This window comes from Euprymna scolopes, chromosome 19, assembly GCF_053919585.1.
Source record: "Euprymna scolopes isolate OS-2025 chromosome 19, ASM5391958v1, whole genome shotgun sequence".
In the NCBI taxonomy this organism is placed as follows: Eukaryota; Metazoa; Mollusca; class Cephalopoda; order Sepiida; family Sepiolidae; genus Euprymna; species Euprymna scolopes.
The window spans coordinates 115,965,173-115,992,149 of record NC_136500.1 but is presented as its reverse complement, the minus strand read 5'-3'; the positions used below and the strand labels follow the sequence as shown (position 1 = coordinate 115,992,149).

At 34.3% G+C, this 26,977-nt stretch overlaps 1 protein-coding gene and 1 pseudogene across 4 annotated transcripts in view; both read right to left on the bottom strand.

Moving 5' to 3' along the window:
• Positions 1 to 26,977, bottom strand: part of LOC145239890 (uncharacterized) — a 576,000-nt gene that overhangs the window by 192,004 nt on the left and 357,019 nt on the right. Inside the window, exon 1 of one of the 4 annotated variants that reach the window (XM_080103509.1) lies at positions 26,054 to 26,147. The exons of the other annotated variants lie outside the window; for them this stretch is intronic. The gene's annotated coding sequence lies outside the window, so the exon portion shown is untranslated. Of the gene's footprint in view, positions 1 to 26,053; positions 26,148 to 26,977 lie in introns of those variants that run through there. 4 annotated transcript variants of the gene reach the window in all.
• On the bottom strand, positions 15,479 to 15,596 carry LOC145240439 (5S ribosomal RNA; annotated as a pseudogene).

Sequence of the window (26,977 nt, the reverse complement as noted above, 5' to 3'; positions counted from 1 at the left end):
TAATCATTAAATCTTGCTGTCAAAAGTGGAATTTTAATAAAATACAATTTCGCAAAGAAAAAGGAGGGAATTAAATTTTCAAAAAATTAAATTAAAACCAAAATAAATGAGACGATTGGTCAGGTGTGAGTGAACTTTTTTGTATATGTGTGCATGTTTTTATTTTTATAACGTTGATTTAGAATATGCAAAAGCCATTCATTATCTTGAAATGCATTATGGGATTGCGATAAGGGTTGCCTTTTATCAGCAGACGGTATTTACTGTAAAAAAAAAATGGCTTCATAAACATATAAAAACATTTAGAAAACGATAAATAAGATTTAAAAAAAATTAAATTAAAGATGGCTGACTTGTAGAAATGTTGCCTTTTCTTTTCATTGCCCCATTTGTCCCATTTATTTGTAGCATGCTTGAAAAGAAAGCTAGAAATTCTTCAGATATAAATGTTTACCCTCTACAATTAATCTGAAGCCAGTTAAGCATCCATCAGTATTCAAAATTTAAATAAATTTAGAAAAGTGAGGGGGGCAACGAAAGCTACACATTTGCTTTGTATATTTTCAAAATAGCCACTAATGTCAAGAATCCTTTATTCAATAGAATTTTTCTGAATTTTTTCCGTATTAAAAAAATACGCAATATTTTAATCCAGATTTCAGTTCCAGAATTGTTTTGCTGCTGCTAATAATAATAATAATGATAATAATAATAATAATAATAAGTAAATAAATAAATAAAAAGAATAAATAAATAAATAAAAAATATCATAAAGTTAAGAATATTATGAAACAATAATATAATATCAACACCTCGAATTGTATGACAGTCAAGGTGATTTCCACATTGTAATTGAAAAACTTGGGAACATAACAAAAAAGCCACCATAAATGGCTTAATCAGATTGACAAGACAATTTCTTTTACAATTTTGCAAACAGCTTGCCCATTGGGAACAGTGATAGTGTTCATACAGCTTGAATGTCTAAAGTCAAAGGGATTGACCTGATGTTTAAGAAAGAAAATCCAACTAAAATCATCCAAAGGTTGAGACGATGATGATGATATCAGCATCATCAAACATCTTACGCCAGATGCCACTAGCTTTAGTGTGTATATATCTAAACCCAATCTTGAATGAAAAATTAACCAGTATAAAGCATCACAACACTGAAGAAGAAGAAGAAGAAGAAGAAGAAGAAGAAGAAGTATACATTTCTCAATGTAACATATGAAGCTATCTTGTTAGATTTTCAAACTCAGGCCCAAATAGCATTTAAGCTGATTAAGCTGACAAATCCAAATTTGCTTCTGAATAGCTAATTTCCATTTGTTATTGCGGTATCATATTATTGGCAATACTTCATTATAATTTAGTGAAACAATTACTTAGCTCAACCCAGACGATTACTAAAATGAAAAATTTTTAAATAAAAAAACTAATAAAATTTATCAAGGGGATAACTCATATTTTACATTAAAGAACATAATAGGAGTTGTCTACCTTATATGCAAACAAATAAAAATTTTTTAAAGTGACTTCATTACATCCCATCCAATGCTGGATAGATATAGCTAGCTTTAAATATGTTGGAAACGCCCCTCTCATGACGTCACTAACTCTGGTGACGTCACTTCCGGTATTGAGTACCGGTTCTTGGCAGGCGACCAAGGAGGTCGGGTGCACATGCCCCACCATTGAGGAATGGTATTGCTCAACTCGCTTTGCCTGTAATATATGTGAATACATGTTTCGTTCCTAAAAATCCTGCGTTCCTTCGTTCTTATTACGATTAAATCCCATAACAACTGGTGACAACGGATTCGGCTTTCACACGAAAAAAAAAAAAAAATTCTAATTGACTTCAAAAGAACTTCGGATTTAAAAGCTAAGAAGTCGTCTAGCAATTATATTCTAAAAACGAAATCCTAAAAATAAAACAAAAAAAGAAAAACACATGGCAAAATTATCAATGCAATTGTAAGTAATCTTTTTGTCTCTATATTTAACTTGAAAATAACTGTGCTTAATGCATTTTGTTAAGGCTGTAAAAGTTACATTGGTTGCTTATTGAAAGAAGAAAAATAAAAGAGAAAAATGTTGACCCAATTTCACCGTGAGAACAATTCTAGTCTAACTTCTCGACTGTTTATGCATATGCAAATTTGAACATTTTTCAAATGAAGTGAAAAGTTCTTTTTTGCCTTTGGTTTTGCTGCTAACTTTATGTAATATTTTAACGGGAGGGAAATGTTTCCCCCCCCCCCTTTTTTCGTTATATTTGGACTAAAAGAAATACTTTTTCATTGAGTGGAATTTTCTGAAATATTCTATTTTTAAATATCGGTTCTGAAGTGAAAAACTTTTTTTTTTCTTTCGTGTGGGGACAACTCCCCCCCCCCCACACACAAAACAAACAAACAAAAAAAAAAACTAGCCATTTTGGTTAACTGCCAGACAATTCCACAATTATTTTTATTCTTTTGCAAGTGTATGGTATCACAGTATATATATATTTTTTATTTATATTTTTTATCCACCTCATATTGGGTTATCTCTAAGGTTTTTACCAAGAAGTAAGGGATACATTGCTCCCTCCGTACACACACATTCAAAGAAAGGACATTTTCTTTTTTTTTATTATTTTATCTCTCTTCTCTAGTCAAAAATAAAAATAAATTTTTTCCCGTGTGTTTGGGAAAGCCATTACAAGATGGAGGAGATTAAAACAGTATTAATACAGCTAATTAGGGCCCAGATGGACCAGCAGCAGAAGGCTGAGGAAAATTTAAAAGAACGTGATAAACAGCCCCAGTTACAATTTCAAGAGAGCCAACAAGCGTTGGAGGAGAGAATGCGACTCCAACAACAGAGACAAGAAGAGCTATTGTTAAAAATATTCAATAGAACGGAACACAGAGATGACAGTTTTGTTTTTTCCCAAAGTACAATATGGAACGCTATAGAAACGTTCAACTATCAACCGGAGTTGGAGGGGATGTTTGACGCTTTCTATCAGAGATCTGAGGACCTATTCACCGTGGATTGTCAAGAGTGGAGCAATGCTAAGAAAGTTCGCCTACTTTTGAGGAAATTAGGGACCACAGAACATAGTAATGTGTGGATTATATTTTCCCCAGGAAGACAAGTGAATTGGAATTTTCTGAAGCGGTCAAACTTTTATCTGAACTGTTCAGCACGAATTCTACATAGAAGATGAAAGTGCTTTAACCTGCAAAAAAGCGACGACGATGATTACCTAACCTTCGCGTCCATGGTAAATAAATACTGTGAGGATTTTCGTCTATCTGACTTAAGTGTTTAATTTTTACGCAGGATCTAGTCTCATCCGAAAACGCTGAGATTAGACAACGTGTTCTCTCTAGACTTGAGAGCAAACAGGGCCTCACCCTCCAGAAGTTGATCGAGGATTGTCAACGGGTAGTCTGCGTAAGGAACAACTTGAGACACGTCGAGGAATCAGGTGCAACACTCATTAGAAGGACGACCTTCAGGCCGGGAAAATACTCACCCCGAAAAAGCAAAGCTGGAAGTAAGAAAACTCAGGCTACACCTAATAAGTACCACGCAGTCACAAGACCAGGATCCCTTACAAGCCCGTGCTATCGCTGCGGTGGGAAACATTGGTCGAGTCAATGTTTTTATAAACATAAGTACTGCAACGAATGTGGCAGGAAGGGCCACAAAGCAACCCAGTGCAGGAAGAACAAGGTAAAAAATAGCGTCTGACAAACTAGATCTGACTTGGATTCAGATAAGAACGGGCGCAAATATGTCAAAGTTAACATCGCAAATAAAACTGTGCATCTACAATTGGATCAGATCTGTCCATCATTAACCTTAAGACATGGAAAACGCAAAGGAAACCAACCATGTGGAAGACGAACAAATCTGCTCGAGCTGTGACAGGCGATAAAGTGGAATTTGAGGGAGAGCTCACAATCCCGGTGACTTTAAATGGTGTTACTAAAAAAGTGAAAGTGTATGTACATAGGACATCCGAAAACCTCTTCAGTATGGATTGGATGGAGCGATTAATAGATCCTGAATTTTCTGAATCGATGGGATTGCTAAAATTTCAAGACATAGCTGGAGGCAGTTTGGCTGTTGATGCCTTAGCATAGGTTTTCTGGATAGAGGGCTCCATAGCTTGTTTAAGGATTGACAGAGCTTCTCTCATTGATGCGATCTATAGGTTTTTTTTTGTTGTTTTTTTTTTTTAAAAACATTGCCCAAGCAATCACTTGTAAGTTCTTTGTCAAATTCTCACTCGCAAATGTGACAACATCGGTTTTGGCCAAGCAGGCAAAGATCCTTGTCTTGACAATGCAATGTTTCCAATCTTCACATCTCTCAAAAATGAATAAGAGAAGAGAAAATGAAATAAAAACGTCTACAAAAAAGTCCTACCTCATAAAAAATTAAATTATTGAAAAAACAAAAAAAAAATTTTTTTTTAAAATACCCCTTTGAAATAATAAAGATATCCCTACTCTAAAAATGATTTTAAAACAAAATCTCTCTCCCAGTGAAAGCTGACTAAAAAAAAACTCTCCCTAAATGAAACCATTAAAAAAGACTCCTCCCAAATGATAAAAAATATTCCTAGTTTTCCACCAAAATAATTTAAAAGCTCCACAGACAAAAATATAAATAATTAAAGATTAAAAAAGACCACTTAAGAATAAAAAATGGCATTAAAAAAAAATGACACTTACAATAAGGAATCGTAATCTTTATCATTTACAGTTGTAGTTCTCATCTCAGTTTTTATACCCCATGATAACATTGTTTCAGTCATTGTAGTTCAAATCTAAAGTAAGGGAAAGGGGGGGGGGGCTACAGTGCTCGAAAATGTTGAGGCATCAAATTTACTGCAAGGTTCTTTCCGTTTTTAGATATACTGTTATATATGTAAAAGTCATCCATTATCTTGAAATGCATTATGAAGTAGTGATAAGGACTGAGTTTTATCAAACAAATACATACATACATGATGATTGCGACGTCTTGTCAGACGAGTGCCACTCCCTCAGACACTTAAAGTCCATGAGCGCGAAACTCGAGTCTTGGACTTCCGGTTCATTGACTGTCATGGCTCTTGTAGGCTGCGATGTTGTTTGGCTGTGGAATTTATTATACACATATATATATATATATATATATATATATATATATGTATATATATATACACACACACACACACACACACACACACTCTACCTGGAAACGTGACGTTGCACAGGATTGAATGAGAATCAACAAATGTTTTACAATTTCAATACTTTTATTCTCAGCAAAATCGCCCATTTTCCCATCAAATTGATTGATTGCCGGCTCTAATCGGGAACCACCCGACAATGCACCGGGAGAAAGCTTCACATGCCTCCCTGCTGTGACTTAGTCCATAATATATTGTAGTCTACATTGCACTGTAGAGAACTTACTGCTGATTTTATAAAATTATTTTTATATATAATGACTTGAATTAAAATTTTAAATGCAAACGTCAAGTATCATGATTCAATTGTGCTCTAAACAGAAACATTCATTTCGGACGCGTCCTTGTCTTGTCAAAGAACCTACCGTTGATTTTATATGCTGGCCCTTCTCATTGTGTGCTGATAAACCTTCTCAAATGCACTTGTGATGTTAGACTGTACATGTGTTAACTTTGGTCAAAATCGGATTGTTCTTTCTTTAATGGGACTTTTTTGGTTATCAATATTTATCAGAGGTATTCCAATACAAAATCTAAGAACACTCCCAGCCACATAAAGTACATTTGTGTGAAATTTCATGAAAATCGGCTCAACTGTTTTGGAGTCCATAGGAAACAAACTCACACAGACACACAAAGTGCTTTTTAAATATAACTAGAAATATAAAAGGCATTTTGTGTGCGGGTGTGCGTGAGTTTGCCTATGGACTCCAAAATGGTTGCGCTGATTTTTTGAAATTTTACACAAATGTAATTTATGTGTCTGGAAGTGTTTTTAGATAGTTTTTTTTTTTTTTTTGGAATGCCCCGCGATAAGTATAAAAAATTGATAATCAAAAAATACAGTTCACGAAGGAACAGTCCGATTTTGTTGGTACAGCCTAACATCACAAGTGCATTTGAGAAGTTTTATCACCACACAAGTAGAAGGGCGCAGCGTATAAAATCAACAGTATGTTCTTTGGATCAAGACAAGAATAAAGACCTCCAATCGACCGAGAAAAACAAAAGAACATATTTCGATCAACACCGGTTTAACCTTGACCTTCATATACACACACAAAATAATGTAGGGATTTTCGCGGTCAAAATTTATTTTTTATGTAGAGTGCGTTTTTTTTTTTTAATACGTTTACAAAACGTTTTAAGAAAACTATTTGAACAAAATACAAGCTAAGTTTTTAATGTAAGGTTTAAATAAAAAGATTTTTTTTAAAAATAAAAATATCAATCCAGAATACCTCATTTTGGGGAGCTTGTTCCTCCCAAAATTTAAAAACTAAAATGCTGACCATTAACAACTTCGCTTTAAATAGTTTTATTAAAAATTTTTGGGTCAAACTGCGATAGAGTACCAACTAAAGACTTACCTTTTAAAAGTTGATTTTTAGAAGTGTTCTGGTCTGTCTTGAACGGATATCACATTTAAAATTCTTGCCAACAAGTAGTTTTTATGATGTTAACACCTTTATTATCCAATGTATTCCATATTGTTTTCACCGGTTGCCATGTTTGTTTCTGCATGCGTGCAAAAACAAACAACACTTTTTAATGGTGGCATTTTTTTAAATAAGAAGAAAAAAAATCCGGGTTTGTTTTACTATACACATAGATTCGAAAAAGTTGTCAAAAACAAATATATAACAAATAAATGTTATCAAAGGCACGATAAGTTACTTTTCTACCCAACTGGATAATTTTTTTTAGTGTTTTTATTTAATGTAAAGTGTTTATTCGGCCTGAAAATCATACAGTGTTTACTGATATATTCGAAAAATGTAAATGGCGGCATGCTCGCTATTGAACACGGTAAGTTTGGGAAAACGAGTTTAAACAAAAACATTATACAAAATACTGTAAGAAACTCATTCAATATATGTTACCCTGACATAGGCGGGCATATACTTGGTGGATTTCTAACAGTATTTTGTATAATTTATTTGTTTGAACTGATTTTCCCAAACTTAACGTCTTTAATAGCGAGCATGCCGCCATTTTCCTTTTAAAATATATCGATACACACTGTATGATTTTCGAACAGATTACATGTTTTAAAGTGAGTAAAACCACTAAAAACTTTTCCAGATAGGTAGAAGAGTAACTTATTTTGCCTTTGATAGCATTTATTTGTTAAATATCGACAAGGGTGTGAATTCCATATAGAGACGTTGATTTGATTTGAATAAAATAAAATATGCCTCCAGTGCGCTTGAAAGCCAAATCACAAGGTAATAGTGGGAAAATAAACAAATATTTTACTTGTTTGAAATTTATAACATAAATATATTTCAGAGCTATGACATTATTCTCACGTTGCCTATGCACAGTTCCAACATTTCAAAATACAACCGCTGAGATACAACATGCGGCTCTTTACAAACAGACTTTTCTTTCTACAACTTTATAACATGGCAAGGAAGAAGAAAAGGAAAAAAAAAGAAAGAAAGCATACTGAGGATGGAGTATAGCTCCGAAATAGATCTATATATATAAAAGCGAAAATGTATGTATGCATGTGTGTTCGCTTTTTCTGTATGTCTACAAAAGGCTTTTTTCAGAGAAGCGGTCGGTCGGTTCACAACTTCTTAAAACTTTTTATATCACATATAAATCGTAATATCTCACAGTTAACAACAGAGCTCGGCTGTCTATTTAATTTGCTCGACTTCGGGAAGATAAATATTCAACATTTGTCGCTCGCTGCATGTGGGTTAGTCTTTTTCTTATAACATCTTGGGAAAATAAAAATAAAAAAAAAAGCGTTCCCGCAATAAATGAAATACTATCCCGCAGTCAAACTTGACCTCATTAAGTCATTAAAACGTGCACCTGCCAAATCCAAGTAATTAAATGAATTCAAACGTGCTTCCGTTAGCATCTCGCGGTGGCCCAATGGTTAAAACCGTTGCACTCTTTTTTTTTTTCACACTTTAATTTACAACTTTGCCTCAACGGTTCGAGTTCGATCCTCATACTTACCTACCAAAACATTTTTTTTATTTTAACCCCCCCCCCTTCCCGGAGTTTTGATTTAGCCAAAACCACACACATCTCCAAACACCTGGGCAACGCCGGGTACCCCTTGCTAGTATGTTATAAATTTCAAACAAGTAAAATATTTGTTTTTTTTCCTACTATTATGTTGTTATTTGGCTTTCAAGCGCACTTGATGCGTATTTTATTTTATTTGTTATATATTTGTTTTTTTTTGTTTTTTACCATTTTTTCGAATCTATGTGTATAGTACTCCAAAATCCACTGTGTCCAATTTTGAGAGGAAAAATCTCAGAATTAGGTACTCTGGATTGATATCTTTATTAAAAAAAAACAAAACAAAAAAAAACAGAAAAAGACATCCATTTAATTAAATGTATTTTGTTTAAATGTTTAGTTCCATACATTAAAAACTTGTATTTGGTTTAAGTAGTTTTATGAAATTTTTTTAAAAATATATATAAAAAATACAAAAAAAAAAAAAAAAAAAAAAAAAAAAAAAAAAAACGCACTCTACACAAAAAAAAAAAAAAAAAAAAAAAAAATCTTGATCACAAAAATCTCCACAAGTCTGTTATTTTAAATTTCTTTACAGAGGACATGTGCCTGTGCGAAGGTCAAGGTAAACCCAGTGTTGATAGAAATCTGTTCTTTTGTTTTTCTCAGTTGATTGGGGTCTTTATTCTTGTTTTCAACCAGTTCTTTGATAAGACAGGGGCGCATTCGAACTGAATGTTTCTGTTTAGAGCACAATTAAACCATGATATTTAAATTTTGCATTCTAAACTTTAATTCAAGCCATTATATAATATAATTTTATAAAAAAAATCAACCATAGGTTCTCTACAGTGCAATATAGGCTACAATGTATTATGGACCAAATCACGGTGGGGAGACATGTGAAACTTCCTCCTGGTGCACCATGGGGGAGTCCCCGACTAGAGCAGACAATCGATTTGATTGAAGAATGGGCCATTTCGCCGATTTCGATGGCAATAAAAATATTGTAAGCGTAGAAACATTTGTTGATCTGAATTCAATCCCAGGCAATGTTGGGTTTTCCTGCTAGTATAGCAGAAACACTAGTGTCTGTAGATATAAAAATTAATTATCAATATTTATCATTTAAGCCTCTTTAAGATTATTAAAGTTGAGACCTGACTGGGAAACAAAACTTAAAAGCCAATCAATTAATCAATTAGTGTTATGTAATGTTCATGACTTCCGCTTGCTAGAACACTTAACTGCTTTACTGTTGTGCCTGAACTTGGTATTCATAGGTGTTTAATTTCCCTTAATTCTCATGGCAATTGATGCTGGCCCGCAGGTAACATCCAAGCAAATGGAGTCAAAGGTGACTTTGTAGCTGGGTTTGAATATCTTAGCAAGTAGTAATTATAACTTCCTGCACTAATGATTGCATAAACATGAAACACTAGTGTCTGTAGGTATAAAAAATAATTCTGAATATATATATATATATATATATATATATATATATATATATATATATATATATATATATTGAACTCTCCTGTCAAATCCTGACATATGAGGTTCAGGTAACTATGTTGCTTGAAATCAACACAGATAACTTGTTTATAATGGTGAAGGCTTTGTGTAGAACCAACCACACTTTTTTTTGAACCACTGCTAACCACAGTCGGTGTAAATGATTGCCACAAGATGGAGCAGACAGTAGACTTCAGGTTTGGCATCAGAGACATGTCTTGATCAAGGCTTAATGGTGCATCTGTTGCAGTGGTTTTTAAACGCACTCCCATATACCAATCTGGAAATTTCTATGTCTCGGTATAATACATACAGCATCTAAACTGCATCAATCGCTTTATTGCAGATTAGGAAAATATCAATATTCCACTAAATATACGTCACAAGAAAATGAAAATTGTATCATCAAATAACTGTTTCATGGTTAGTTATTTCCCAAAATGTTATTTAAATCCATGCGATATTCACAAAGTTATTACTTTTAATTTATTATCAAGTAATTTATACTGCCCATCGTTTTATTGCAGGTCTTTTAAAATGCCAAAAAAGGGACGATTAATGGTTATCAAAAAGAAAAGGATCGTTGCTGGACTTGCAGAAGGATTGTTCATCAAATATTTAGCTATGAAACTGGAAAGGAATCCAAGAACTTCAGCTTCATTCGTGAACAACCCCAACACCAAATCCAGAAAGGGTAAGGGCACCAGGAGAAACCTTTCTCATCGTGACATTTGAAAATTCGTAGGGAAGTCAACCAAAACCCAAACAGCACCAGTGCTTCTATTTTTGCAAGAGCTGGAATTGCTCCAAGATCCAGGCAGGCCTGATGTAATGTGCTGAATGAGATGGCAAGGAACATCAAAACTATTTCAAGGCTTCCATTGAGCAAACAACATAGCGAAAAACGAATGATTTGGGCAGAGAATTACATGAAAATGGATTTCCAACATGCTCTATTTACAGATAAGACCCGTGCTACTCTTGACAGTCCGGATAGATTGGCCAAAGTTTGGAACTTGAACAGAACTCCAACCACTTACAGAGTTCATCGCCATCAAGGAGGTGGAGGCATCATGTTTTGGGCAGGAATCATTGGGGATAAGTTGGTTGGACTATTCTGAGTTCCAGAGGGTGTAAAACTTACCAGCAATGCGTACACGGCCTTTTTGGATAAACATTTGTCACCATGGTTAGATGACCTACGATTGTCACGTCGCTTTCAGATGATTTTTATGCATGACAATGCACCATCCTATTCTGCTAGGATGACTGCAGCCATCCTTGAATCTATGGGCTTCTTTGAAGAAACCCTCATGAGCTGGCCACCGTGTTCTACGGATCTTAGCCCCATTAAACATCTTTGGTCAATATTGAAATGAAGTGTTTATGAGGGAGGAGAGCATTTTACTTCAAAGGATGCCCTATGGAGGAAAGTAGTTGATGTCGCCAGAACCATAACTCCTTTTCAGATCAAACAATTGACTTCTTCGGTGAACAAAAGGTTGTTTAAAGTTATTTTAAAAAATGGTGGATACGGCGATAAATAATTAATTTATTTGAGGCTTAGTACCTAGGATGTGCTTTTGTTGATTATTCTTTAACAGAAAAATATAATAAAAAGTAAAGTTTTCATGATTAGACATTGTCTTTTGCCCTAATATAACATTTTAAGAGACCTGCAATAAAGCGATGGACAGTGGAAATTCCTTGATGAAGACAAAAATGTCATAACTTTGTGAATATCGCATGAATTTGAATAAAATTTTGGGAAATAACTAATCTTAAAGCAGTCATTTGATTACACAATTTTTTATTTTTTTGTGACATATATTTAGGGAAATATTGATATTTTACTAATCTGCAATAAAGAAATTGACGCAGTTTTTATATATATATATATATATATACACTCATGAGCAAAAAAAAAAAAAAAAATGGGCCAAGAGTAAAAGAAGGAAGAAATCGATTTTTCAATATTTTTTTTTTTTTTTGTTAATTTTAATTGAAAATTTCTATTTTGCAGATCAATTATTATTGGCGAGGTTATAAAAAACCGAATTGCAGAATTAAGGCAGTCCAAAATGACTTACAAACAGATTTTTGATATTTTAAGAAAAGCAAAATGTGAAAACATCTTTCTGTAGTGAAGCGAATTGGTCAACGGTTTGAGGTCAAACGCTTTGTAAAAGGGAAATCTGGATCTCGTCACCCTAGAGCATCCACTTTGAAGGACGACCACAGGCTTAAATTAACTGTTTTGAAAGAAAACTTATGTTGACCATAGCAAAGAATTCAAAACAGGAGCTAGAAATTCTCTTCCTAGATATACAATATCTAGAAGAATGAAAGAAATGGGATTTTCTTCTAAAAGGTGTGCAAAGAAGCTATTTTTATCTAAGAAGAACATCAATGATAGAAAGAGATTTGTCTCGTATTATGGCAAGAAAGATACAGACTGGTTCAGGAATGTTTTCTGGTGAGATGAATCAAGATTTTGTCTTGTTAGTGATGCTCCCGAACGGTGCAATCGAAGAACTGGAGAAAGATTTTTGCTAAGTAGCATAAAAATGACAGTTAAACATGGGAATGGAGGGATAATGGTATGGGGAACTTTTACTGCAGCAGGAGTTGGGGAATTTATTAGATGTGAGAAGTCAATCAATGCAAAGGAATACATTCAAATATTAGAAACAGGACTGCTACCAAGTATCCAGAAAGAATTCTTTATCCTCGATTGGCTTTTGCCCTTTATACATATATTTCTTAAATACTCACTTTCACCCCAAACAAGGCATACTGCTACCTGGACGTAAAGAGCTACTAATTGGGACCATCCCTAAGAAAGATAAAGGCATTGGTTCACATTGAATTTGAACTTCTGCATATCAGTACAGTTTGGGAAGCCGGTAGCAAAAAGAGAATTCCAAAGTCTAGATGTTCTAAGAAAGAAAATATTTGAGTAAAAAACTTTCTGATATTTAGGGATCTCAACAGTGAAGGGGTGTGATTTTGTTGCTAAGCGGGTCTATCGAAGATATGTACATCGAGGGAGCACAAGTACAATGAGTTCATCAGAGCACATTCCATTAAAATACTTTCAAAACAGACACAGGGATGCAACATTGCGGTGATGGGACAGGGGTTGGAGCCTAGTTGACAAAGTGGGATATATTAGATTGAGGGCCCCTTTCCAAGATTCGTCAGTAGAAAAATAAAATAGAATTCTATACACATGTTAACGAGCATCTCCCCCCCTCTCTGGCTTTCTTACTCTTTCTATTTTCTCTCTCTGTGTCTCTATAAGAGAATAGAGAGGGGAGAGAGAGAGAGGTGAGTAAACGTGGAGGTAGACACGTTTACCAGAACCAAAGGTCAGCTGACCAAATTACGTATGTGTGACGTGGTTGGCTAGATCTGGGAGATTTGATTTGAGCTTTGAAGAAGACGGACGTTCTTCCATGGTCTCCCCCTGGGGAGGGGGGAGACGAACGCTGACGTGTGTGAAGAAGAACTAACACAAGCCGATTTCACTTCCACTTCTGCAGAACCTCTGGGGAAAGTGAAATAAAAAACTATAAAACCATTTCATCGTCTTGGAGTGATAAATCTTCGTCAAACAGGTATCAAGTCTCCCTCCAGGATGAGAAATTGCCAGATGGTTCAACAGCGAGAACAGAGGTAGGTTCAGAAATTACATGTCACACACACGATTCCCTTTATGATAATCAAACACACAACCATTTATATTAGAGACAATCACACGGAATCTTTCTTATGTTATACACACATGCAATGTTTCTTCAGTTTAACGTTTATTTTACATACTGGCAAATGTTGAACAGCTTTTAGAAAGTTATTTCCAAACTAACTTATCTCTGCACAGGTCTTTATCCCTTTTTTTGATTAAGTCCATCCTCATCACCCTCTCTTTTTCATATTTTCCTTTGCCTTCTCCTTTGAGTTGAACCACTGTAACATCTTCTAACTAAAGATCTCTCATTCATTTCTTTCAAGATGGCTACTCACCCCTATACTGTCCAGATTTAATCTGAGGTCACCAAATCCAAGCCTGTCTTTTAAGATATATCTCAGTCATTATTATAAGAAGTTTTAATATATTCGCTGTGCTGTGTTACATGGAATATAATTAAGAACACCTTCTTTTTTTTTCAAAAAACTGTTGCATTTTTTTTTTTACTTTATCCCCCCCCCTTCACACACATACCACTGTCACCACCAGCTCATTTGTTTACAACGTGCATGTATAAAATGATTAAGAATAAAGAAATACTTTTTTCTGTGCATATATATATATATATATATATATATATATATATATATATATATATAGAGAGAGAGAGAGAGAGAGAGAGAGAGAGAGAAACAAACCGAGTTAAGTGTTCATGAACGTTTCATCTTTATTTCGAGACTTCCTCTGGATGAATATAAACGAAATATATCGAAATAAAGACCAAGTGTTGATGAACACATAACTCAGTTTCTTCCTTTTTATTTCTCTATTTTGTCGAAATACTTTTTCCATTATTCTCATTTTATATATATATATATATATATATATATATATATATATATATATATATATATATATATATATATATATATAAGTGAACGTGTCTATGCGTGTGTGTGTGTGTGTGTGTACATTTCCCTATGCAATAACTCTGTCAATTTTAAGTCTACACACTCGAAATTTGATATACAGGGTACTGAGATGTGGGAAAATATATGTGATCGGTTTTCGGCCGGAAATTTGGCTGTTAAGGGGTCAAAGTTCAACGATTTGACCTTTGAGAACTCTACCAAACTCCTCCGATAATTTTGGGTCTAAACACTTGAAATTTTAGATATAGATTCCTTGGACATGGATCTAACTTAATAACTTGATTTGAGCCCAAGAAAATAAATTTTAAGGGGTCATAATAGGGGTCAAAGTTAAAAAAAATTGACCCTTTTTTTTTTTTTTTTTTTTTTGCTCAGCATATACCTCCGGGCAAGGCCAGGCACCCATGCTAGTATATATATATATATATATATATATATATATATATATATATATATATATATATATATAAATTCTTTAAACCTTGCCCTAGCCTCTTCACTCTCCGCACAAGCACCATACTTTCTTCACAACGCAATTTTCTTGTACATAAATTTTTATCTAAACAAAACACAGAGGAATGTGGAGGTGAAAACGGCGTACACATGCCCCCCCCCCTCCTTCCACTCCTTTCTCATGCGGTCATCTAGAATAATACTGACCCAAAAAAACTTACCTTCTCCTGACACGTATGTCCCTCGCCCACCCCTACCGGTCGTTAATCGTAAATGCTACGTTTTAATGTTATGTAAATGAAGATTTCGAGATAGGGTTTGTTTTCACAGACATTTTTGTTTATCCTATTTCCTGTAATAGTAATTCATTTTTATATGTAGTATGACATAAGGGAATTCTCATGACTTAGATTTACACTAATCAGTTCGCTTGAACTTGGTAATCTCCTATGCACACACATGCGTATAAATAGTCGATGCCTCCGTTCAGTCTCAAAAGACAAAGGATACCCTCTGTAAGGGCAGCTGCGCGTGTAATTGTGCGGCAAGAGTTGCGCAATCTCCAACCACACCTCTCTTGAATCGGCACTGCTTGAGTCCAGTGGCAAGGAGAAGTCCAAGACGACTGGAAACAATGCCGAGATAAGCGGAAAGCACATACAGCACCTGGAAGTCCCAAACTGTTACCCATCTGGTACTGGCCAGGCTCATCATTGCTTAACTTCGGTGATCCGACAGGAACCGGTGTGTCAAATGTGATTATGCCGTATATATAAATAGTATTTCATGTATATATACATAATAAGGTCATCTATTATGTATGGCTTAATTGCTATACATTTTTATAGTACTACACACACACACACACATGCACACACACACACACACACACACACACACACACATATATATATATATATATATATATAAACCTACAATGTATAAATATATAAGTTTTTTTGCAGAATTTTTAAAACAAAAATTTATTACTTGAACAAGGAATACATGACATTTAAAGTTCTTTCCTTAATCCATGGAGTTTCAATGTAAGGGCCACCTCTTTAGAGGAAATGTCTTTAGCAAAATAATCATTATGGATAAACATAATTTTGCTTTTTAGCACATATATTGAAAATTAATTAAAAATATTTTTAAATGAACATAGAAAAAAAAAACATCATTTTAAGATGATCCAACAGCAGAATTAGATTAAACAAGAAAAAAGATATACATTCCAGCTACACGATTCGAGGAGTGCCCTGGGAATAGAGATGAATGCTATTTTTACATTCCAAACTGGTTAATGATTCCAATATTGAAGGTAAAGTCGTGTATTCCTTGTTCAAATAATAAATGTTTGTTTTTAAGATTCTGTATTTTACTGCAAAAATAATTAAATATAAAACCTACAATTTTTGCTTTGCTCTATCTTGTATAGCGCTGAGCTATTTTATTTGGCTGGGATTGTCTTATATAAAAATACTTCCGCCCAACAATATTTTGTAAGACTGTGAACCACAAGATTAATTAATATATGATTTAACTTATCTCATTGTTCGAATGTATATCTTTTTTCTATATAAAGTGGCGCACGCTTTTTTGTATATCCAGCAAAGGCTTTTTTTTTTGGGGGGGGGTACTATTTCTAACAGCTGTTTATATAGCCCCTAAATTATAATATCTACGATTTGCAAAGGGACGTTGTGTCTAGATTTATTCTGATTGACTTATAAAATTTGCGCTATTCCATTGTGTCGAGTGTTTGTTTGGCTTTTTAGTATAAATAAAGTGAAACTAAACTGAAACGCTGTCTTTTCTTCGGCTTTCCCTCCAGGGACGTCCAGAAAGCAATGAAACAATTGATCAATGTGGTGAAAACAGTCATATCAGACATTTGCTACTCATTAGGACACTCCCTTTTTTTATGGCATGATGTTTGGCCTCATTAAATTTACACACCTGTCACTTCAGTTTTTAATTATTTAATATCAACCGTTCTAATTTTGCTGCCCTCGTAAAGTCGAGGTAAGTTTTTTTTTTCGTTTTCGCCTCAAGGATTCGGGTTCGAGCCTACCTACCTACCTACCAAAACTTTTTTTTTTTAATTTTACATCTACAAACATCCGGGCAATGCCGGGCACCTCCGCTAGTTTATATATACATTCAAACACTCTGGATTGGCAAAGTAATAATTCTTTCATAAGTTTAATTTATAACTTATTTTATGAAAACGCGTGAAACACATCATTATTTATTTTGAAAGAAAAAAAAGAAATGTTAAAATGACAATTTCTTTTATATTTATTTGTATTTAATTATTTTATTTATTTACTAGCCTAAGTACCCGAATTTTTGGAGGTGTGTGTTGAGCAAAAAAAAAAAAAAAGTTGTAGTAGGCAGGCAGGCTCGAACCCCTGATGCAAAGGCAGAAAAGAAAGTGGAGGTGTGTGTAAGGGTGTTAGTTGAGCAAAAAAAAAAATAAATAAAATAGGAGTAGTAAGCAGACTCGAACCCGTAATGTGGCAGAGGAAAAAGAGGTGAAAAAAAAAGAAAAAAAAAAACACAAAAAGCCCACAAAAAACTGTCTTATGGTTGTGACGTCACGGGCGGTTGAAATAAAGCCTTTTAAGCGACGTTGTGAAAGCGAGCGTTGAATGACTTGGAAAAAATGTCAGCGAAAAACATCGACCCTCTTTGTAGAAAAGTGCCCAGTTGAGGGTGAAGGAATTAATGTTTTTGGCCAATTTTTCTATATTTGTCGTCCAAAGGGTTGAGTTTCAAAATGATACCAATCTCGTGAAAATCCTTCGCCTCTGTCGAAAGTTTTAGGCAGATATACAAACATACATATATTCATGGATACATGCATCCATACATTTAAACAGACAGGTGAAATTTATATTATAGATTTATTATTTTTATTTACTTGCGGGGGTGCCCGGATGTTTGTCAGTGTGTGTGTGTGTGTGTGTGTGTGTGTGTGTGTGTGTGTGTGTGTGTGTGTGTGTGTGTAGGGAAAAAAGTTTTGGTAGATAGGTAGGCTCAAACCCAAAGCCTTGAGGTGAAGTCGAAAAAGAAAATGTGACAGGTTACCACTATGTTAAGAGGGCAGAGGAAGTGAGAATCGTTCAAATTAAACGCTTAAAAACGAACATCTGCTTTTCTAGGTCAAACATCACGCCACAGAGAAATGAAATCACACAGAGCAAGTTAAGCTCTACGCTTTCTGCATACTTGTTTGTTTCCCCAAGATGTTTGGGAAAACCAGCTCCCCACAAAAAGGGGAGTGTCCAAATGAATAGCAATTGTCTGATATGACGAGTTTTCTCCTCATTAATCAAAGCTCATTGCTTCTGGACATGCCGAGAACACACTTTGCTTTTGATTTTTAGTTTAACTTTTTTACAGAAAAGCCAAACAAACAGGCGAGAGTAAGAAATAGCGCAAAAATAGTGTGTAAAAGTCGCTCAAATAAAAGATAGAGACGACCTCCTTTTGTAAATCAGAGGTATTATAATCTAGAGAGTATATAAAAAGTTCTAAGATATGGCAATTCTCCCGAGCAACCCTCCCCCTCCCGAAAAAAGCCTTTGCCGGACATACAAAATAATTTCACACACACACATTTTCGCTTTTATACAAGAAATAAATGACTAGCAGTACCTGTGTCCCAACATTGCCCGGAATAGAATATAAAAGAATTATCTAAATATAAAAAAGTATCCATAAAATATTTTAGGCTATAGAATGAAGGATCACTGGGTATGGAATTTTTTTTTTTTTTTTGGGGGGGGGGGAGTTTTTATTTGTTCCAATGCTTGTAGACAATACAAATGGAAGTAAACTGATTTTGCAAACTAAAATTAAAACTTACTTTTGGTTTAGGTTAGGGTTAGTTTAATTTTTAATTACTGTATATTTTGGCATATAAGACGACCCTTAAAGTTAAAAAATCATCTTTGAAAACCAATATTTCATAAGATACTCGGTGTTGCAATCTCTAGCCTAGGCTAAACAAACATGCTTTCGTGATTTAGCACTCGTCTTATACAACCGATATATGATCAATTTATTAAAATTTGCTCCAATTTTGTACCTCATCTTATCTGACGGTTGCCTTATACGCCGAAATATACAGTATTTTAGGTTAAAAATGAAAAAAGAAGCAGTTTGGTTTGTAATGTGCAGATTGTTTGGTAAAGTTTATTAACAGTTGTTATTGGCACTTTTACATGGAAATTTTTTATCATGGTTTTTATTTTTAATTGGTTAGCCATTTCAGAATCGAGGACCCCCCCCCCCAAAGTAGAGTAGAAATTTGTAGTAGTTCACCCCCCCCCCGCCTTATATATATATATGGAAAAATGAAATTTGTTCATAAAAACGAAAATGCTACCCAATTTTCCCATTCAGAAAATTGAGAAAGTATTTTAGTTATCAATTTTCATGAAATTGATATCGGACATTTATTCCCCATCTTGAAGTGTAAAAATATTTTATTTTATTTTTGTAGAATTCGTTTTATTTATTTATTTATTTTTTCAGATATATTTACAGACTGTTTACATATCATTGCTAAAAAGAATCACCTTAAGAAAAAAAAAAAAAAAAGCTTACCGAAGCATACTTGTGATGAAGAAAATAAAACATGTTAACTGCTATTGAGATTCAGGGATGTAATATTTTATTCGCTCAATAAATTTAATTAAACATTCATGTTTAGCCATGGCAGTTAATGTTTGTTGGTTCGTTGGTTGTTTTATGGCATATCAACCCTTTTCGGGTTATTTAATGCCGAATCCAAAGATTTTGAAGAAAAAATTTTTAATAGAATATATCTGTTGTTTTCAAGTCGGTTTCTATTTAACCAATAGTTGGAACCCTAACAGGTACTACCACTCTGGGTCAGAGCGGACCTCGGAGCAATTAAAGGGTGGCTCCACACTCCCCAAAGAGCCCACAAGCTGGGGCCTCACCACTGGATATAGTTTGAGGTAATATCCAGGACCCTCATTGAGGGACTTTTACCCTCTGCAGGGGGGCAGTCGGTGTATTCTAATGCCCCACCGACAGTGCCAGTTAATGTTTGTACTTGGAAATACTAAGTACATTGTCTGTGGAGGAGAAATCTTTCTAAACAGAATCAATAATAATTTTGTTTCATTTCAGAAACTGCGCATCAAGTGTGGGAGGGGGGGGATTTTCAGTTTTTCCATACCCCCCCCCCCAAAAAAAAACAAGCTATAAATATTTAATAATACTAGCGCGGAAGGGGCGTAAAATACGCTTAAATATAGTATTTTTATTTATCCAGATTTCATATATATTATTATAGAGTTGTGATTTCAGAAGTAAAAAATAAAAATATATTTGGGTTCCATCAGCTAAAATCGAAACCAAAACTATCACATTCAAAGCTGGTGACGTTACCACTGTACCAACGTGACACATATGAACTGATTAAAAATTAAAAATAAAGTAAGATAAATATACAAAATGTATAACGTTTTTTTTTTCAACTTTGACCCATTTTTGACCCCTTAAAAATTATTCTAACCGGCTAAAGACCCATAAAAGAACGGTCTGTAAAAAATCCAATCATTTCAGTCCCTAGCGCTACTCTGCGACTTTTAGTTTCAGAGGAGATAGAGTTTGAAAATATGGCGACAGACAGACATACAGCCGTTTATATATTAGATTTCCGAGATGAAATATCATTGTCATTTGCAGATTTTGAACTGTTATCCTCATCATTGTTGTTATTCTTATTTACACTCGTGTTTTAATCATTGTATTCTTGTGAGGAGAGATATTATTTACATTATTTACATTATTTAACTATTTCGAACTATTGTCTTCACCAGTGGAGAATGTGAGAGGAGGAGAGCAAATAATATAAAAAAGAAAAATTATAAAAAGATAAAAAGTGTAAGTGGCTAAAAAGAGAGGGAAGTGGAGGTAGAAAGGAAAGAAGTGAAAGGAAGTAAAGAGAGAGAGAGAGAGAGGGAGAGAGAGAGAGAAGGAGGGAAGAGAATACATTTGAAAAGTTACTTAATAAATGCAGAGTTTGTTTTAATCCTTTTGAAATGTCAACAAAGTTCAGGTTTGAAATTTTATGGCTTCAGTGTCGGAGGAGGAGGAGGAGGAAGAAGAAGAGATCAATCAAAATTATGACTCAGCGACCCTCCACTCGCTTGCTCCCTCCCATGGGATCCGGAAAGTGTGTGTGTGAAGGAAATTAGTAATATTGGAATCAAGAATTAAGGTCAAGTAGTATACCCAGAGTGAGAGACCGGGGGGGGGGGGTAAAGGAAAGTGTAATTTTGCATATCAAACATGAAGGTCAGCCAAGAATGAAATATTGCAGCATATATATATATATATATATATATATATATATATATACACAAATACATCTACACATCTATATCCAAATGAATTCATAGGCACAAATATGCACCACATACACAACTTTATTCAAGTGATTCATATACATACACACACACACACACTTGTATTCAAATGATTCATATACATATACACACACACACACCTATCTTCAAAGGATTAAAATACACATTCACACACACACACACACACACACCTTTGTTCCAATTATATACACATATACACACACCTATATTCAAATGATTCATATACACATACATACTCCATACACCTATATTTAAATCATTTATATATATATATATATATATATATATATATATATACATACACATACCGATATTCAAATGCTTTGTATACATACATATACACCACACACCTATATGTTTTCAAAATGATTAATTGAAAAATATATATCGCACCTGTCTGTTTAAATGTATGCATGTATGTATATTTGCATGTCTGCCTAAAACTTTCGACAGAAGCGATGGATTTTCATGAGATCGGTATCGTTTTAAAGCTCAACCCTTCAGACGATAAATATCGAAAAATTGGCTGAAAACATTAATTCCTTCACCCTCAACTGGGCACTTTTCTACAAGGGGGGGGGGGTGTCGATTTTTTTTTTGCTGATATTTTCGAAAATCATCCCCTTTTCGATTGACTAGCCTTAATTTAAACCTTCACCACTTCCGGTTTGGCGATTTTGTTTTTTTGTTTTCACGTTCTTTTCCTCCTTCGCAGTACGGGTTCAAGTCTGCCTGCCTACTACCATTTAAAAAATTTTTTTTTTCCCTCAACACACACCTCCAAACACCCGGGCAACATCGGGCACCCAGGCGAGTTGAAAAATGAAACCAAATTTACTTTGAGCCTAAATTATTTTTGATTTTATAAATTAAAGTTTCTCTGTGAGGATATTTTCAATATAAATAAAAAAAAAAAAAAAAATTTATTTTCAACATGTTCGATAGTAATCCATTATGCCTGTATATATATATATATAAAAAAAAAAAACAGTTTTATTTGTCACACGACATAGTTACGACACCATCTGTAATAAACTATTGTTGGATATAAATAGTTATTCATGAGTTTAATTCATTTCATGTATTGGACAGGCGACACTATTGTTATTCGTTTTTGTTGATGAACTTTTTTTCATATTCGATTTGCATATAAGAAAAAGTACAGTGGAATTATTGGTGGGTTGAAAGCAAAAAACAAGTTTATCTACAATTGTAAAATAATGGAGTCATCCTCTTTATTGACAACTCAGCTGTGAAGAAAAAAAATCAGAATAGCAAAGCTGTTGAGTTTGTCCAGAAGTTTTATTACCTTAGCAATATCATTGGAGTATAGAGAGGAGCGGGTGCTAGTGTAATTGCAACAATGTTTTACATGTTAGCATGCATTGGATGGTTTTAAGAAATTGACTTCTGAAGTAACCTATCTCTGTCCAGGTCTTTATTTATCCCTCTTTACTTTGTCCATTATTATCACTTCTTCTCATGTTTTCCTTGGTTTTCCTCTGTGAACTGAACTTACTTCGTCCGTTCTACATCTACTAACCCAGGAACTCTCATCCATTCTTTCAATGTGGCCATACTATCAAAGTCTACTCTGCTGCACACATCTACCTATATTGATCAGATTTAATCTTCCTCTGAGGCCATCTATTCTCACCTGTTTGTTTAAATGTATGTATGTATGTATGTATGTATGTTTATGGTTTAAATCAGAGACCATAAAGCGGAAGACCAGTACCCGCATTAAGCTGGTCTGCAGTTTAATTTGTTGCTGGCTATCTAGCTCTTGCTTGTTGCTGGATCTCAACATTTTGAACCGAGAGAGAGAGAGACTTAGCTGTCGTACAAAGCTAAGACTCTGTAACATCATCTTTGTATAGATGTTATATAGGGGGTCTTATTAAAAGAGAGAGTCTTAGAGATAAAGTAAGAGTCTTATTATAAGTGATGCTTTTTCTTAGTGAGAGAGATTTATTAAGAGGGATGTTGAAAGACTCTGAGAGAGAGATGTTGTTGTAAGAGACTTAGAGATGTTCATGTTAGGAGAGATTCTTATATATTAAAATGTCCACTCCCCAATTGTGTTGAATAAGAAAGCTCTTGGAGTGAAGGGATAGTGTTCAGACAGTTCGGACATGATGATGTTGAGACGTGTATGTAAAGACATATAACACAAATATATAATACAATTCCACTTTACCTTTTTGTAAGAATCATAAGACACAAGACGAGCTTTACAAAAAACACTTGATGGTTTATTTCTTCACACGGCCGTGTTTCCATCACCAAGAATTCAAAGTCTCACATTTTTCCTTGAAGTGACGTCTCGCTCCTAGACGCCTGACTGTCTCTCTCCAAGTTTCTTCACTGACTGACTAACTCTAAAGTTTTTTCTCTATTCCTAGAACTTTCTATTTTCCGTGACGTCATACATATGTTAAAACATGTGCCTTCTTTCACGTGTCCTGGACATACGTGTCCAAAACTTTTCCTATTTCTACAAAAGGAATTTTAACCTATATTCAATATGTTAAAAACGTTATCTTATAAGCTGCATTCTTTCAATTAAAAATTTCATAACAAACTTGAGAGTTCACATTCTTTCCTTGAAATATTTATCTATATTCTAAACAAATGTTTGTTTTACATTTTTAAATTCTCACACGTAATCTATTTCTAAACTAAATTACGAGGTTCGAATTTGTCTATTGCTATTTCATTTTCATTTTAAACTAAATTCTCCATTTTTATATTTACATGAAAAGGGGACAGCCCTTATCATGTAACATAGATACTCCCTCAGGTATTTGGGCTCATGGATTTTAAATGTCTGAGGGAGTGGCACTCGTCTGACAAGACGTTGCAATCATCATGTATGTATGTATGTACGTATGTATATTTGTGTGTCTGCCTAAAACTTTTGACAGAAGTGACGGATTTTTATGAGATTTGTATCATTTTGAAACTCGACCCTTCGAACACCACATATTGAAAAATTAATTCCTTCACTCTCAACTGGGCACTTTTCTACAAGGAGGGGGTCGCTTTTTTTTTTACCAATATTTCCGAAAGTCATCCCCTCTTTTCGATTGATTAGCTTTAATTTAAACCTTTGCCACTTCCAGTTTGGCGATGGAAGCAGCGATAAAGATGTCACTTTTTTTTTTTTTTTCACGTTTTTTTTTTCTCTTTCGTAGTACAGGTTCGAACCTGCCTGACTACTACCACTTTTTTTTTTTTTTTTTGCTCAATACACTTCCGGGCAACACCGGACACCCAATACCCACATTAAACTCATTGCTCAGTGCGTGGAAAGCGAGTCTGGTGCCATTTAATTTTAGCGTACCTATAAGCATTGCGTACACAAAAAGTATAATGGAACTATTGGTAGGGTTAGGGTTGAAAGAAGATAAGTTTATCTACAAGTGTAAAATAATGGCGTACTCTCTATTGAGAACTCAGATGTAGAGAAAGAATATCTGAATAGCAAAGCTATTGAGGTTGTAGGAAGTTTTGTTGCCTTAGCAATATCATTGGAGCATAGGGAGGAGCAGGTGCTAGTGTAATTGCAAGAATTGAGAATGGATGAAGCAAGTCCAGGAAACTTTTAATTACTAATCAGCAGAGCTTACCAATATTGACTAAAGAAAGAATCTATCAGGTGATGATGTATGAAAGTGAAACCTGGCTAGTGAGGATTGAGGACATGCGTCGCATGAAGAGAAATAATATGACAATGTTATGATTTTCTTTTTTCTTTCAGATTTAAATCACATTTTATATGATAGAAACAACTTGTTGAATGATAATGATGATTTGTTTTTTAATCAAAAAAATCAAAAAATAAAATTATGGATGATCATACGAACCAAATTTCAATAAACTTGACAGCCTCAATTTTCACTTACCTACAAAAATAAAAAAAATCAAAAAAAATCGATTAGTTTTACTTCGAAATTCAACATAAATGCAAATCATTTATCAATTCATAAATAAACAGGCACTTGATTTGAGAAAATCTTCTTACGGATTGGACCAGTTCCCTGCTGAGTAATATTAACGTCAAATTACCATGTTATGTACCTTACTACTTGTCGCCAGATTATAGGCACACACCTTACACGACTAGAACAATCTTGACTATTTCTTCTGGGGTGTGATTGAGGCCAAGATCAAGGATCATGCCCATAATACGATTTATTTTCTGAAGGCTACTATCCTGGTCAAGATCAAAGTGTAGTATCTGTTCTTCAGATGCTGCACTTCCATTTCTTGTTCTCTTTCGGTGGAGGAGAAATCCTTCACGACTGAGACAATTTTTATTTTTGTACCTTTTCTCCACATTAAAAAACGACCCTGGTGTCTAACTCTGTCCCGTGGGGAGGCATAGTAAATAGGTACTATCCTGGAGACAAGGACATAGTTGCCAAAGTGTGAAACTCATTTCATACCTGCTTTAAGATGGTCGTCTATGCTGGCAGCAATTACACTGACAAATAATGTTTCTTAATAATCTATCGAGTCTCTGCATATACAACTTTTGTTTTTATTGTCTATTTTTTTTTTTTATCCAGTGTCAGAATTTTCTGCAACACCCTGTATATATATTAAAGCTGAATTAATCAAGATTTGTTTTCTCAAGGTTTTTTTCCTATATATTTTAATCACAAAATACATGCTAAAAGATTTCTGTTTTAGGATTGAGTTGCATTTGAAAAAAAAAAAAAAAAAAAAAAACATCCAGAAAACTTCAATTTTGATTGTTTTAATTATCTGAAATTTGCAATTAACTCACCAAGTGATCCATCGCTTTTTAAGTTTCTATCACTCTCTTGCTATATATTGTTTGACTTCTGTCCTTTTGTTGTAGCAGAGTGCGGACATGCATGTGGCTGCAGTGTGCAAATGCTGAGCCGTGTGCAAAGTGACCTCACAGAAAAAGACTATAAAAAGAATGTGTGCACAGACCAACGAGGATGTTCAAGAAGCCAGAGGTCAGAGAGAAGGAGGACAATCACATTTTACTCGAGATTGTACCTGGAAATAAATGTTATTGTTCCAATGGAAAAAAAAAATGAGTTGAGTTATTTCTTGTCTTGGTCTCCTTTGCGATGGAGTCTACAATGTGTTGGGACTACAGATTAACATGTATAAATGTATGTAACATTACATTATTTAATATATCTTACTCTCGATTAACTCAGTTTTAGTGCATATATATATATATATATATATATATATATATATATATATATTTCCCCAAAACCTCTGGCCTTGATGGAGGGGAGACTAAAACTTGCTGCTATGGTTTCAAATGATCTAAAATAACAGCAAGGGGAGACTTGATTCCAAATATTTCTCATGCTATATGTCCCCTATTTTTGAAATAGGGTACGATTATGAATATCTCCAGTATCAAATAATCTTTATACACTGTGAAATTTACTTTATGGATGAAAACCAAAGAGGGGAAATATAACATATGAGAAATATTTGGAATCAAGTCTCCCCTTAATGTTTTTTCAGATCATTTGAAATCATAGCAGCAAGTTTTAGTCTTTCGCCCATCAAGGCCAGAGATTTTGAAGAAAACAAGTAAAGTATGCATGGTCCCCCGTGAGTGCACAGTGAACGAGGCATAAAAAATATGACTAAGTTCAGCATAAAATTCCCCACCCTCACCCCTTTAACCTCAAAAGTCCCCAGGGCACGTCAAATC